General features: G+C 38.7%; 1 protein-coding gene across 1 annotated transcript in view; it reads right to left on the bottom strand.

The window, feature by feature from the left end:
- Window positions 1–14,349, bottom strand: part of ncoa3 (nuclear receptor coactivator 3) — a 32,752-nt gene that overhangs the window by 17,409 nt on the left and 994 nt on the right.

The raw sequence follows: 14,349 nt of genomic DNA, 5'->3' as shown, positions 1-14,349 counted from the left end.
AATAAAAATATATCATTACACAGTTGTCCAACTCATAATCATCACTGCCACACACAGGAAGTGTGTGAACTGTGACTCTGAGTCCAGAGTGTGTGCCTATGAGATACTCCAACACAGGACACTGATTACATTAGTCCCAAAAACAGAGCTGCAACTCATCTAATGCTGCAGCTCAATAATTTAAACACAGACAAAGAGATAAAACCAGCCCTCTTTTCTCTGTCTGTCAACTGTCCAAATACAGGTTAATTATTATGAGGAACCTGTTTACACACACAACCAACAGAACAACAATGTAGAGACATAATGAACCCGTTTAGTTTTAACACTACACACTTCATCACACACAAGTCTTTGCTAAGCATTAATCCCTTTGTTTTTGCTCTAGTTCATTGACGGTACAATTGTAGACCTGATCCTTAGGGAGGACGAGTAACAAAAGGTAACAGAAAAAAGTTTATTTAAAAAAAAAAAAAAAAAAAAAAAAAGCAGCACTGAAAAGTAGGGCTGGGCCATATTATACCATTCACGGTAATGCCGGTATAATGTTAGGCAACGATAGGAAAATGAAATATCGCGATAGAATATGAGTAAAACGCGCATGAGCAGTGCCTTTGTTTTCATACGCACATGGCCGATTGTTGAGTGAAACAGATAAACCAGAATTGGTTTGTAAAAATGGTGCAACTTCCGTGATGTGGAACTGGTTTGGTGTTGGTCCGTCAGATACACGACAAAGCACATTTTTTTGCAGAACATGCAAGCGGCCGTCGTTATTGTCGTATTTGTCGAACTAAGATGCTCTTAAATCTGGGAGTAATCTGGGTCCTAAACTCCATTATCTTCAGGTCAAACGAACACTGCAGCATCACTGAGAGTTAAAAAAACTGTCTCAATTCTTTCATCTTTAATAAAACGATCAGCATTGCTGCTTTACCAGGTGTAACTATGAAGTTTAACTTCCAGGCATCCATGAAAACAAAATGTATTACATTTAATGGAGTTAGAAGTTAGCAGGAAGCTAGCGGAAGTTAGCTCGCTAGTTACCTAAGCATGATATTGCATGTTCTGACTGAGATTTCTGAAAAGATTCAAACGTACAGCTCTGCTATCACGTCCAACATAAATGAAGACGGGAAACTAAACAGCAATGACGTTTGTAGGGTTACTGAAGTTGGGCTAGCTGGTATATAATGATGTGCTACCTGATCGCTAGCGACACAGCTATGTTAGCATAACATAAACAGTGAAGCTGGAGGACGAACACTAACACTTTTCCATTTATAAAAGTTAACGTTAAGGTTCCTGATAGTTAGAGACAAATGAAATCGCATGGCAGGATGCTGTAAACGGACCAAACTTCAGTCAGGAGAACAACTGAGAAAATCCATCCACAATACGAGGTTAGTCATTAATATACTGCAACAACAATAGAGCAGCTGCCAGAGAATTCAACACTAATGAATCAATGGTACAGAAGAGGAGGAAGCAAGAAGAATGAGTTTAATAAAGTTTGATTTATCTGACTGCTTTGTTTCGCTTAATGTGCCTTATAATCCCGTGCACCTTATGGTCCGAAAAATACGTACTGCACACTGCAGTTTAATGTTGCAAAGCACCTCTTTTTAACTTCAGTGGATATTATACATGGTTATGCTCAGGATATGTCAGCCCATTTCTACTGGAAATGCCTTTTGGTTAAACTTTCAGCAAGGAATTTGCATTTGCACTGTTACATTTTTATAAAGCTTTAATGTACATAAAAACCAGCTTCTTATTTAAGTGAAAATAAATGGAAGGTTGTCTTTTTGCGCTAGTAATGTTGTGGAGTTGTATTTTGTCTCGCATCAATTATATCGTTATCGCAAATTTTCAAATATATATCGTGATAAATATTTTTGGCCATATCGCCCTGCTCTACTGAGAAGTCTTAAGTTAATGCCAAAATTACACCGAAGTGGTACAAAACAGCAAGTTACGCAAGTCTAATACTGGAACCAGTATGTAAGGAAGGCTGCAGATAGCCATTTTCTACCAGGGTGTTTTTGGAGAAGCAACCAGAGAGAGTTGCGAGATGACTGGTGCAAGACTGAATCAACAAGTGGGATGCAAGAGTTTGGGCCCAACAAATTCTACTTTCTAAACTAAAACTAGCAGAATGACTCAACTACTAAACCTAACTATACCATTTCTACTTGAGGAACATCCAACTTTTTCTGTTGAGACTTGCATGTAGATGACTCCACCACAAATAGATTAGGTAAACATGATACAGATGACAGTTGAATGTCCAAATCAATGACAGGTACCAGCTCCATGAGCAGAATTTTGCATCCTCACATCTTCTAAACTACACAGCACCATTGCAAACACTCCCTGTTATGTGCTATAAAACAATTATTCAAACATCCTCTGTGTCATATTTTACCTGGCTAAAACTCTGGTACTGAGGTAAATACACATGATGAGAAGTCAGAATTGCTCCTGACCTTTGTGTGCTGGTCTTACAAACAAGTATCAGTTAAGTAACTTTAGCAACCTCAGTTACTAGAGTTATTGAAAAGTTACACAACTGTGCAGTCTAGCTAATGTTAAGAGGTGAGTTTATCAGGAACTTTATTGTTTTGTTGAAAGTGAATAGATTTTCTCACTTAGTTGTCTTTCATAAATCTGAAAGGGTATTGTGGTCCTAGAATGTTCATGTTTCTCTTCAGATTTAATGTTTAAATGAACTTTCTATGCAAATACTGCTTCACTAGCTGGTGGATATGTACAAGAGAGCCAAGAAAACTTCTATAAGAACATGTTTATCATTTTACAGGCTTAATGCCAATGACATTGTTTAGGTACACTTGGTGAATAACTTTACATTTTCAGGATTCTGCACATCACTTCAGTTACATCCATGATTTTGATTTACTGACATTTGGCTCAAGGCCAGAGCTGCAGCAGCGTCAGTCAGTCAGAACCAAAATAGTGAGAAGGACATTCCTGCTCAGCCTAAAATAAAGCCTGAAATCTGAGCTCCCCTAGACAAAGAGCGGCAGGCCCAACAATAACCACAGACCCACCCTAAACAAAGATGACACATACTGGGGTACACATGCACAAAATTAAAGACCCCTGAAAAATGGATCTAAGTGTTTTAAGTGTAGCAGGAAGTATTTCTCTTAAAACAAAAAAACCAAAACAAAACACTGTAGTCAGTACATTTTAAAGCATGATAGATCTGAGCTACAAGAACCGTTTAGCCTCATTACTTCATCTCACTCACACACACACACACACACACACACACACACACACACACACACACACACACACACACACACACACACACACACAGAGTAAGGTAATAAAGTAACAAAAAGGTGTCCACTAGAGTCTGGGGAATCAAGTGCAAAAAGGAAACAAAAGGACACAATGACTTCCTGTTTTTACTTCAAGGAATTTCTCCACCTCCTGCTGGCCATAAAAGCACCTATATACTGGGTTAAGTGCAACTGGACCTTGCACCAACACAAGCTCCCACACAGTTTCATTAATCCTGAAGCCTTATGTTGAATTTTAATATAAACCAAAACAAATTATATTCCAACTCGTAAAATTACACAGAAACAATCTTAGAAGTAGCCTGAATGTTTAAAGATATATTTTTATTTAATAGTCCTTGTGAGTTAGATTGTTGTAAGGAGTGCAGAAGGTAAGCTCTCTGATGAAAACAAAAGTCATGGTTATGTTTCACATGCTCGTCCCCACCCACACGAAGTGCATTGTTGAAACAGCCCTGGGACTATTTATACTGATACTTGCAAGGTGCTCAGTTTCCTGTGGTGTACTCCTAAAAATAAATTAACAAATAAGAAAAATTTTATAAAAGGAAAAAAAATAGAGTTAAGATTGAAAAAGAAGACATTAAAACAGCAAACTAAGAGCTACCTCATCAGGCCAGGACTCTGCAGTCTATTTACACCTACAGGCCAGTGGACACTCTTTCAATGATGAGGATGTACACATCCTGGACAGGGAGGAACGCTGGTTTGAGCGCAGAGTCAAGGAGGCCATTTACGTGAAAAGAGAAAGACCATCTATGAATCGATGAGGGGGCCTAAGGGTACATCTTTCACCATCTTACAGTGCTGTGATTGCAGCCATTCCAACTCTCTGTGAATGGTACTCATGGCCATTGATTAGTGGGTTTTGGTCAGTGGTGGTTGATCAATGGTCATGAGAATTTGCATAATTACGATTAAGGAACTGACCTCCCAGCCCATTGTTCCTTAAGTGGGCTGGTTTCAGTCATTATGCAAATGTACTGTTTATAAGATTGGGGAAACCTGCAGTCAGCTGAGACTGAAGAAGTCACTTGGATGAGTGACGAAACGTTTTTCCCACAAAACGCTACATCCAGATGAACAGAATCAACTTTTGGAGATTTACTTTCCTGGATGATTGAGAATGCATCAAGACGAAGCAAACTAAGTAATTTTTTTTTCCCTTTTTGAACTGTTGCTGCAATCTCCCTCTGTACAGTCAGGAATGTCTATGCCCCTGAGTTGATATATCATAGCAAAGGATGCAGAAAGCAATCCAGTCACTCAGCGGGGTCACTAGTCTGCAGGTGCAGGACACAAGAGGGGTAATATCATTTCTTGACACTTCCTACCAATTGTAAGGACAACAACAGAGTTTGTGCATATAAAATAAACTCTGGCATCCACCAAAGAGGTTTAGACTTCTCACCAAAGACAAATTACCATGACCTTTTGTCCCGTTCTTTTTTTTTTTTTTTTTTTTTTTTTTTAAACAACAAAAGAGGTCAATTAAATGAGGCCAATCATAAGATACATTTTGCCTAGAAAATGTTAGGCCACCTTTGTGTGCTGGTCTTGCAAATATGATCAGATATCAATAAGAGGAAAATGTACAGTCTTCTGTTAAGATCACTGCCTGCGTGAACTTTATGTAGACCAATCATGGTTACGTGTGTATTCATAACTAAAAGCCTGTTCTGAGTCAACAAAAACATTGCCAAGAGCAAGGACAAATGGCCTGTGAAGGGGGAGCTACCTTCAGTGTCGTTTGGTGTGTAAATTGATGAGGAATTATCTTCTTAATCACCTCATAGTAACATTTGTAACTGAATAAATCGAAATAATTCACCATCTTATTATGATGGTTTAATTATTCCATATTATAATAAATTACAGTTAAGAGAAACATAAAGTAGTGCATTCTTTTGCTTTGAAAACAGAACTGTAGGCTATGAGGTGCCACGACCCAACTCTAATGAAATGACAACGGAATCAAATAATTCCTAGATATTCATTGTTACCTACAGTATTAGCAGCTTGGTGTACAGCTGACAAAAGTTGCTGTCAAACATATAATTTAACCCTAACTGTAACCCTATGGAGGTACATGTGGGAAGAAAAATGTCAAATGCAGTCAGAGCAGACGTCAAATGGATTTTAATCTGCCAAGCACACAGTATAAAGTTCATGTGAAATCCAGTTTAATCAACATGAGAATAGTGCAGGCAACAGACTGATAAATTTGCAGCTGGCAAGTGGCCACCCTGTTTCCTTCTACCTGCACGAACTACCCAAGAGTATAATGGAACCAATGGAACCAGACAGCAAATGCCTTATGGGTTTAAAAGAAACAGAAGGGGGGGGAAAAAACCCAAAACAACCAACTATTAACAGAGCAGTTTTACACTGCAATGGAAGAAAAATAAGACAAGGACAACAGATTACATGTTTGGGCTACACATTCTGAAGTTTCAATGTTAGCATGTCACCATGTTGTTTTTTTGGATCACACGCTACCTTATAGGAATGAAAGGTTGAAGTGCAGATTTATCAGCAAAGACTAACAAGCTTTGTTAACTTGTTGCTTTCATAAACTGTACGGGTTTAACAACTGTTAAAAACTGAAGCAAACATTTCGACAGTCTGCACCAAACAGAAAGGCATAATATTAAACAGCTGGGGAAAAATAAATAAAATCACATCAGGTCTAGCAGACCCCAATATGCTCCAGTTTCCATTATTGAGACACTTGCTTAGCCTTCTTGACCCCTAGCTCAATTATACAGATTGATGAGTTGTTAAAAATAAATAAATAAAAATGAATCCCACACAGAATAGTTATAAAGGAGGGAAATGACCCCAGAACCAAAAGCCTTTTGTTGCATTAGGCTGTAAATATTCTTTTTAATGGTGCAAATTTAGGCATTTCAACATGGGAATCTAAATCCCTCTTGGATTCACAGACAGTATAATATATGCCCCTTGATCAGGAAAGAAAGTCAAACCTATGTCTGTGTTGTCTGTGATGCTTTTTACACGACTAAATTTCACTTTGTTTAGTAGCCATCTCTCATGTTGACATTTTAGGAATTTCCCTCTTAATTGTATTTGGAAAATGACATCCAGAAATATTTGTCAGAGTTGAATGCACTTGTGAATTTTCCTTATTAGCCATTTCCCTGCCAACATTTTCATTCCACTATTACACATGATTTCAATGAAACCTGAGCTAATGGGGCTTAACTGGAGCCAAAGGTTTTGATGGCAAAAGAGGAGAGTGTTGCCATGCAATGAGATTTGAGAAAGGGGACGAGAAAGACATATGTGAAGCATATGTGAAGTGAGGATTTATTAAAAAACAAAGCTGTAAATTGCTAAGAGAAAAAAGGGGAAAAAAAGGAAAAAAAGAAACGCAGATGAAAACAACGCAAAAAAAAGACTGGTTGGCTGGGGAGTGTCTAGAGGTGTGATTCAACACTGCCAATAATTTAACAAAACACATTTCTGCTTTACTAAATTTAAAAAAAAGAAAAAAAAAAGAAGAAAGAAGCCTTTGTCTTTAAGGTAAAAACAATGTCACAAATGCCAAATTCGATTTTATTGACAAGCGAAGAAATAAAATGTGTGAAAAAGTCAAGTGTCAAACACATTTTGCACATATGACGGATATTGTAAAACCCATTCTAACCATCTGCACTCTTTTCAATAAAGAAATACAAGATGTCCATAGATGAATGTGGTGAGTAAGACTGTAGCTCATAGCAGAGGGAAAACTGTGTTCATAGGATTGCCTATTTCTCTAGAAGAAAAAAAGAAAAAGAAAACATCCCCCACCCTTTTCCAATGCACACAACACACATGAGAGCTTGGACAGGCTGTGTGTGCATCTCCCCATTTTTTCCCACACAAACTGCAACGTGGAGAAAAACCAGGGAAAATAAATGAAGGTGAAAACAAAGACATGGCAGATTCCACTGTGTGTGTGCGTCACACTTGCATCTCCTGCAACTATCCATCATCAACAGGAACAAAGAATAGAAAGGAAGAGGATAGGACATACGCCGGCATAGATTCAAGCAACTAACTTGTCACATTGCACAACTGTTAATTCTACGTCCCCAATAACCCCTTCATTTTCAATAGGCTTCATGTGCTGGTGCAAAAACTGAGGTGATAAGCGCAGCATCGTCCAGAGGAGACCACAGACCAAACAGAATGCAGTCAGCTGTGATCACACAAGGCTAATATTATGGAAATGAGTTCATTAATCAATAGCTAAACAGCCTTTTATCTGGGGAGCCAGAACACCAGTGCCTGATCAACCTCGATGCTGCCCAGCCTGATAACACATATCCACTTGCAACTGATGCAATGAGCGGGCAAATCTCCTGTAGAAGTTAAATCAGTGAGACGATATCTTAACCACTGTAATTATTGTTTGTGATATTTGTAAATTTGGCGATGTCAACAGAAAACACTGAGTTTGATTTGGCAGTTTTGATTTTCGCTTTGCTGTTGAGACAGAGGGTCTTTCTGTTTTTAACGTTTCAACTGTGTCTCTCTCTCAGCTTTCGCTTTTTCCTTTCTCCCTCGTTCTTGCTCGTGTCTTTCCCTCCTCCCTATCTGCTCCCTCCCTGCCCCCTCCTCTTTCCTCCTCTTCTCCCCACCGTCACTGTTGGATTGGTGGAGTAAACACAGGAAGAGAGCGGGCTCTGTTCCACTACGCCAGAGCTGAGCCTGGGCGTTCCTGCAGCGCTCCTGCGCCGGGGTCAAAAGTTTACTGTGGTTTTCATTTCACCTTTCCACAGCCAATCAGAGCACCACACTGCAGTCTCTGAACTCTGACCCCTGCAAAGAATTCCAGTCAAAAGACGGTCTGACGCCAGTTTCCCAACTTTGAACCCTCCTCTATCCTAGTATTCCTCTTACTACTTCTTTCTTTTAAATGGTCAGCTTCATGTGGTGACGGAGCCTAGGTATAAGAAAGAAAAAAAAGAAAAAAAAAAAAGATTTTACTAACAGGAGTAACAGCAGAAGGAACTATCAATACGTGCCTTGTTTGATCTCCCAGGGTGATGCTGACCTTGGTTAAGAATACATGAGGATTTTACAGCCCGTCAGTAAAGTTTCTTTTAGTTTGCTTTTCACCCAGTGCAAAAAAAAAAAAAAAAAAAAAAAAAAAAATTAAAACAGAAGAGATAACAGACTTTATCATCTCAAGCTATATAACATGCCCTGTTTTATAGTTTTTAATTCATTGTGTTATTTCATGCTTTAGACAAAATAACTGATAAGGACAGCAACGACCAATTGTTTAACGGGAGAGACAAAAAGAAACATGGCTCTCTGCTGGGATTCAGCACAACACCTGGGAGTGTGTTTAGGAGTCAAGTCAAAGCTGCTCAGTCCAAGAGGACAGAGACACACAGCCAGCCATAATCCAACTGTGGGTTTGTTTTTGCCTTGGTGACACTGCACTCTGTCCCATCTGCTGAGTGATTAAGCCTGCACTGCTAATCAAGTCTTTCGCTCTTCAAGGGGGCAAGCAAAGGACAACACAGGCTGACTGAGCGGACACACACCACTATGCATATTTACAGTCTGGTTTATGTTTATTTGAAGTATAAAGCAACAAAAGTTGCATTTGCAGTTTCTGCTGGTAGAAAAATGAAATATTGTTGATTTTTCCTCAAGGCAAAAAAAAATGCTTATGAAGTATGAGTACAATGCATCATTTCAGGGTTTTTGTTTTGTTTGTTTTACTTTAAGCAAAGTGTGAAAATAAAGCTGTCTCTTAAAGAAGTCTCCTTTTCCCACAAATTACAAGTCCTCTTAAAGCCCAAATAATTCATTCTGTACCAATACTAGGACTGTACCTCATAGTCAATAACTATAATGTTGGGTTTTTAAGACTATTGATATTTGTTTTATTTTTGTTTGTTTTTCTTAGAATATAGTAATGTACGCTACCTCAGCTCCTCCATCTCACTCACAGGTTTGATATCACCACCGTTCAGATCATTCAGATTAACACTTTGCATAGCCCTTTGGTAACTTTTAAAATAAAGAACACAGACATAATATCTACAGACAGTACTGCTTCACGGAGAAAAAAAAAAAAAAAAAAAGGTCTTTCTTCTCCTGCTGCAAGCACACCTCTCACTCTCTCCCCTCCTACTCAGTTACGTGAGTGAGAGAGCAACGCAGCTTCACTGAATGACAAAGAAGAGCAGTACAACAAGTGAAAGGAGGAAAAAACGAAGACATGATGCCGCTTCCAATTTCCTCCCTCAGTGTTTATTTTACTTGAACAGTGTGATTGCGTTAGGCCTGAAACACTGAAACAAACCTAGAGATCAGTCAGTGACCTCCTTGCAACCTTCGGCCACTTGGGAAAAACCTGCATTCCCTAAGTATTTGGAGACTGACTGCTGGTTGTTGGTAGGTGAAATCTATCCCAAAGTGGGTGCTGCACCCAAAACCTCCTTGTGATTGCTTTGGTCACTAGCAGATTACTGCAGTTGCCTCTAGTCTGAAAAAAAAAGGTCGACATGTCTGCAAACTAGTCTTGCTAACTAACCACCAAGTGGCAGTGAAACTAGGTGTGACGCAAACCAGAATCAGAAACTTTTAAAACTCTTACTTCAAAGTGAAGGCCTTACTCATTTCTACTGCACATCCTACAGTTATCTGTTGATGTCTTTAGGCCTTGTCTTTAGGGCTGTGTAAATGGGGGCTCAGATTATGTCATTATTAAAATCTAAAACCACTCCCATTTGGATATTAAAAATGAATTTCTTGATTATAGATGAAGCTTGTGCCCTGCCACACTAAGTTTGGTTTTGACCTTCACATTGCCTTAAAACCAAAGTCATTAAGTGCTTTAAATAATATTGGAATTCTATTTCAAGGGTGGCCACCATGTCCAGAGGATTTGACTAGGACACATTGGTGGAGCTAATTGAACAGGGACCTTTATTTCCATTTTTAATCATACCATAGTCACACATAACCAATTCTCCCAATATGGCAAGAGCAATATATATCTATCTATATAAAACAGGGCAAATAGAAACATAGTAATTACTTGCAAAAGTAAAGCCACTTCTATATAAAATAAAGAATCAAATTTCAGCTCAACTTTTTCGAAGCGTTGCTTGATATTTAAACCAAGACTTCACTGCACAGCTTGATGTGATGTGGCAACATCAGGAGGCAAGTGTTAGCTCTGCTATTCTAGGGACAGCAGTAAGCTTCAGAGCAACCTTTTGATTAGAGTGTTGCCTTAACGACAAGCCACGTAAACAGGACTGACGTCAGTAGGCAGAAAAGAACAGTAATAGTGAAAAGAACACTTTTCTCTTCCCGTGAGGAGAAGAGGAGGAAAAAGAAGAAAAAAAAAAAAAAAAAAAAGGGAAAGAGCACATATAAGAAACAAGTGTAGTAAATTATCTGACACATGCCTTGCCAGTGTTGACATGCTGTAGTAAGTCTGGAGCCTTTAACGATGGCGTGGAAGTAAGTCATTCATGACTTTTCTTTGAACTCAGGGCTATAATAAAATAACATTTATTACAGGCCAATGGAAAAATGAAAAAAAAAATGTTAAGCTCAGTGCTGTGTGCAAAAAAATGCACACACTCATTGCAATCTGTGCTAATTTACTAAATGAAAGAAGATTTTGAATTTCAGATGAACTACAGAGACAGTACCCGTACAGTCCCTGCTTGCATGGTCAGATATCCTCTTACAACTTGGGACTGCAGTGCCATGCATGCCAACAGCTGGTTCCCAGTTCAGACAGACCTAGAAACTAGGGCTGGGCAATATGAACCAAAAACCATCTCTCGGTGTTTTTAGACTCTGTGGTAATAGAAAATCTCTCTCACACATTGTTTTTTTATTAATACAATCAAAGCAAACTGAATGTTAAATTGGTGTAAGCTGAAAACACATTTTTATTAAAACACTGAAAAAAGTAAAAGTGCAAAAGGAGTGATTGTCAATTTACAGTAAATGTTTAATTTTGATGCTAAAAAAAATGCCAGTTTCACTGGGTAAACTGATTTTACTCAGTTTAGAGATCATTTGGCTTCTTTGAAGTGGGTTTGTCTGAGGTACTTATTCATTGCCAGTGTGTTTTAAGTCAGTGGCCAATGGTATACCACCAAGTAGACAGGGGAATTGACACTGAAGGTGAGCAATGTACAAACAGAAACAAAATGTCTTTTAGCCACCTAAAAAAAATGCTAACCTTAAAATAAAACACATTAAAAAATAGCAAGGAACTCAATTTAATTAGTCAGGATATTGTGGGGGCACCACAATCAGTTGTTTTGCATTAAAGAACACACGAGTAGCTGTCTACTAGCACCTTAATTAACATGTTACCGTATGCTTTAGAAGCAATTTCCATGTAAAATGACTGTTCTGTTCACTTATGCCAGAGGACAAATGGACAAATACTGTCTCAAGCTGTTTTCACACACAAACAGCTTATACTCACTGACTGTGTTGACTACAGACTTTTGCAACCAAGTGCAACACAGCTAGGCTGGTAGCACGAGTGTGTCCCCTCGGGCATTTCTATGATATTTCAATGAGTAGTACAGGGATGTGCAATTGGAGACTAGCACAAAAAATTTGAAACAATGTTTCACATATAAATCTGGAAAAAAAAAAAAAAATCTTAGCAGTCACTCTGTTTCCTGTCTGAACTCCCTGTATTCCCATTTCAGCAGTGATTTGGGACACATATCATTCAGGATATGACTATAGCGATTGAAGCATGCCTCAAGTGTGAGTATAAATTGTTATGGGGCCGTGTTGACACTACAGTTCAGGCGAGCGATGACTAATGTGACCTTATAACCAAGGCTATGAACTCCTGAAAATGTCAGGAGAATTAGGTGGAGACCTTCTCTAAAGCTGCCCTTTATCATATAGACTGCAGTTAAGGTGTGTGTGGAGAAGGCAGGACACCTGCTAGCTGCCACTGTAAGGTGAAAACACAAGAAGGAAGGAAGGGCCCGGTGCTAGGTGGTTAGCAGCAACTGAACTCTAAATAAGAATGAGAGGATTGTCCAATCAAAGATGCCATCATTTTCTCAGAGAAAGAAAATAAATTTAGTCACCTGTTTTCACCAAATACACCTGGGCAGCCCACTTGAGTAAAGTGTTTGTGTGGGGAAACGCTGACATAACCTGTAGACACTCCCCAGGCCTCCTAGAAACCACAACCCACTGCCACAGAAAGTCAACATAAAACTGTTTCATTTTCGATGTGTACACAAAACAATCTTTAAAAAACCAAAAACAACAACAAAAACAACTATAACCCCCCCCCCCAAAAAAAAAAAAAAAAAAAAAAAAAAACCAAAAACACTAAACTACTAATATTAAGGCCAGTAAAGACAAGCTTTGTGAAAAGTTAGGCCAGAGAACCTTGAAAACTCTGCAGAGAACAAAGCCCTTTGTTGTTTTGATAGCAAACCAATTCCACAACACTCAAGCATTTGACCCAAATTGGAGCTATTCCTGAGACTCTCACTAATGACTAGGGCTGCCACAAACGATTATTTTGATAGTCGACTAGTCACCGATTATTTTTGCGATTAGTCGACTAATCAGATCATCATCCATTGGACATACAGCTTATTGCACCAGCAGCATCTGCTCTTATATAACTATCATTAGCTTACAGCTTTAAGTGTTTAAGGTATGTGCTAACTAAAAATAAAGACAAGATGATAGTTTATTCAATTTTAATGAAATCTGCAGATTGTTGTGGTTTAATAAACTCCTTGCTATCTAAAATATAACAGGACACCGGAGTAAATTCTTGAGCATCTCACACTTCTGATAATCAGCTGTCTGCTTGACGTTTATTCAGCTGTGTAAAAACTTTAATCTCAGCCAAACCGATTTACTCAGGAACAAATAAAATACTAAAAAAAGCCAAACAATAACATTTTTAAGTTATCTAAGTGACTTATATATATATTTAACCCGAGTAGCGAAAGACGGCGGTCGGTTTGAAAACGATTTGCCGGGAGTCCGGTGTTCTCACGGCTCTAGTTAGCCTAGCCTAGCCTCCGGCTAGCTATCGAGCTAGTGGGTAACAGACGTCTCTGAAAACGTCGGAGCACTTTTGAAAATATGTGGTGTCTTGATAAACTGAGCAGATATTTGAGGTTTACGCAGCTACATTCTCGCCTGAAAATATGTTAAACATTTATTTTGTGACCCAGAAAGAATAATAAGAGTAAAACCAACTAGCTGCCACCATTGTTGGAAACTGAGCTGGGCCGCGCTATGAATTCTGGGACACAGCTTCTTCTTCTTCGGGGTTTAACGGCAGCTGGCATCCTTGTACATGCAGTGCTGCCATCTTCTGTTTCAGTCCATTATTACACTCTTAAATCCTGCTACTTATTCCTGCGTCTTTCAGGATCTTACAAAGCTTCAAACGACACGTCGACTATTAAATCAGTCGTCGACGATTTTGATAGTCGACGTAATCGTGACTAGTCGACTAATCGTGGCAGCCCTACTAATGACATAAACATAACACATATTTACACAGAATAGATTTCTCAAAAAAAAGTTACATTAGAGCCTTTATGGGTCTAATGGTCACTATGTGTAGAAGTTGTACCACTTTTAAAAATGATTTTGTCTTTAATAAAAGGGGGGAGGGGTACTGATGGGAAAAGAAAAGTGAGGACTGAATTAAGACTGTTGCATGGATAGTTCATTTAAAGTTCATTCAGAAATGACACTCTCCTATTCTCTTCTCTTCTGCAGCCTTTCTTTCTAATTCTTCTTATGCTGAATAAAAAGACAGAGAGAGCATCTGGTAGCAGTTATCTCACAAACCAAACTTTTTTTTCACCCGTGTTGCTTCTCCCCAGAGCAGTTTTATAAAAGGGGGCCCTAAACAAAACACAAACAACGTCTTGCTAACTTTTTACAATAGTAACAAAACTAGAGCAGGGTCCTACCCTCCCCACTGGCTTGTTCAGGTGAACTCTTT

The sequence above is a fragment of the Astatotilapia calliptera genome, chromosome 5, assembly GCF_900246225.1.
Source record: "Astatotilapia calliptera chromosome 5, fAstCal1.2, whole genome shotgun sequence".
NCBI classification, from domain to species: domain Eukaryota; kingdom Metazoa; phylum Chordata; class Actinopteri; order Cichliformes; family Cichlidae; genus Astatotilapia; species Astatotilapia calliptera.
This window is presented reverse-complemented; position numbering and strand designations above follow the sequence as displayed.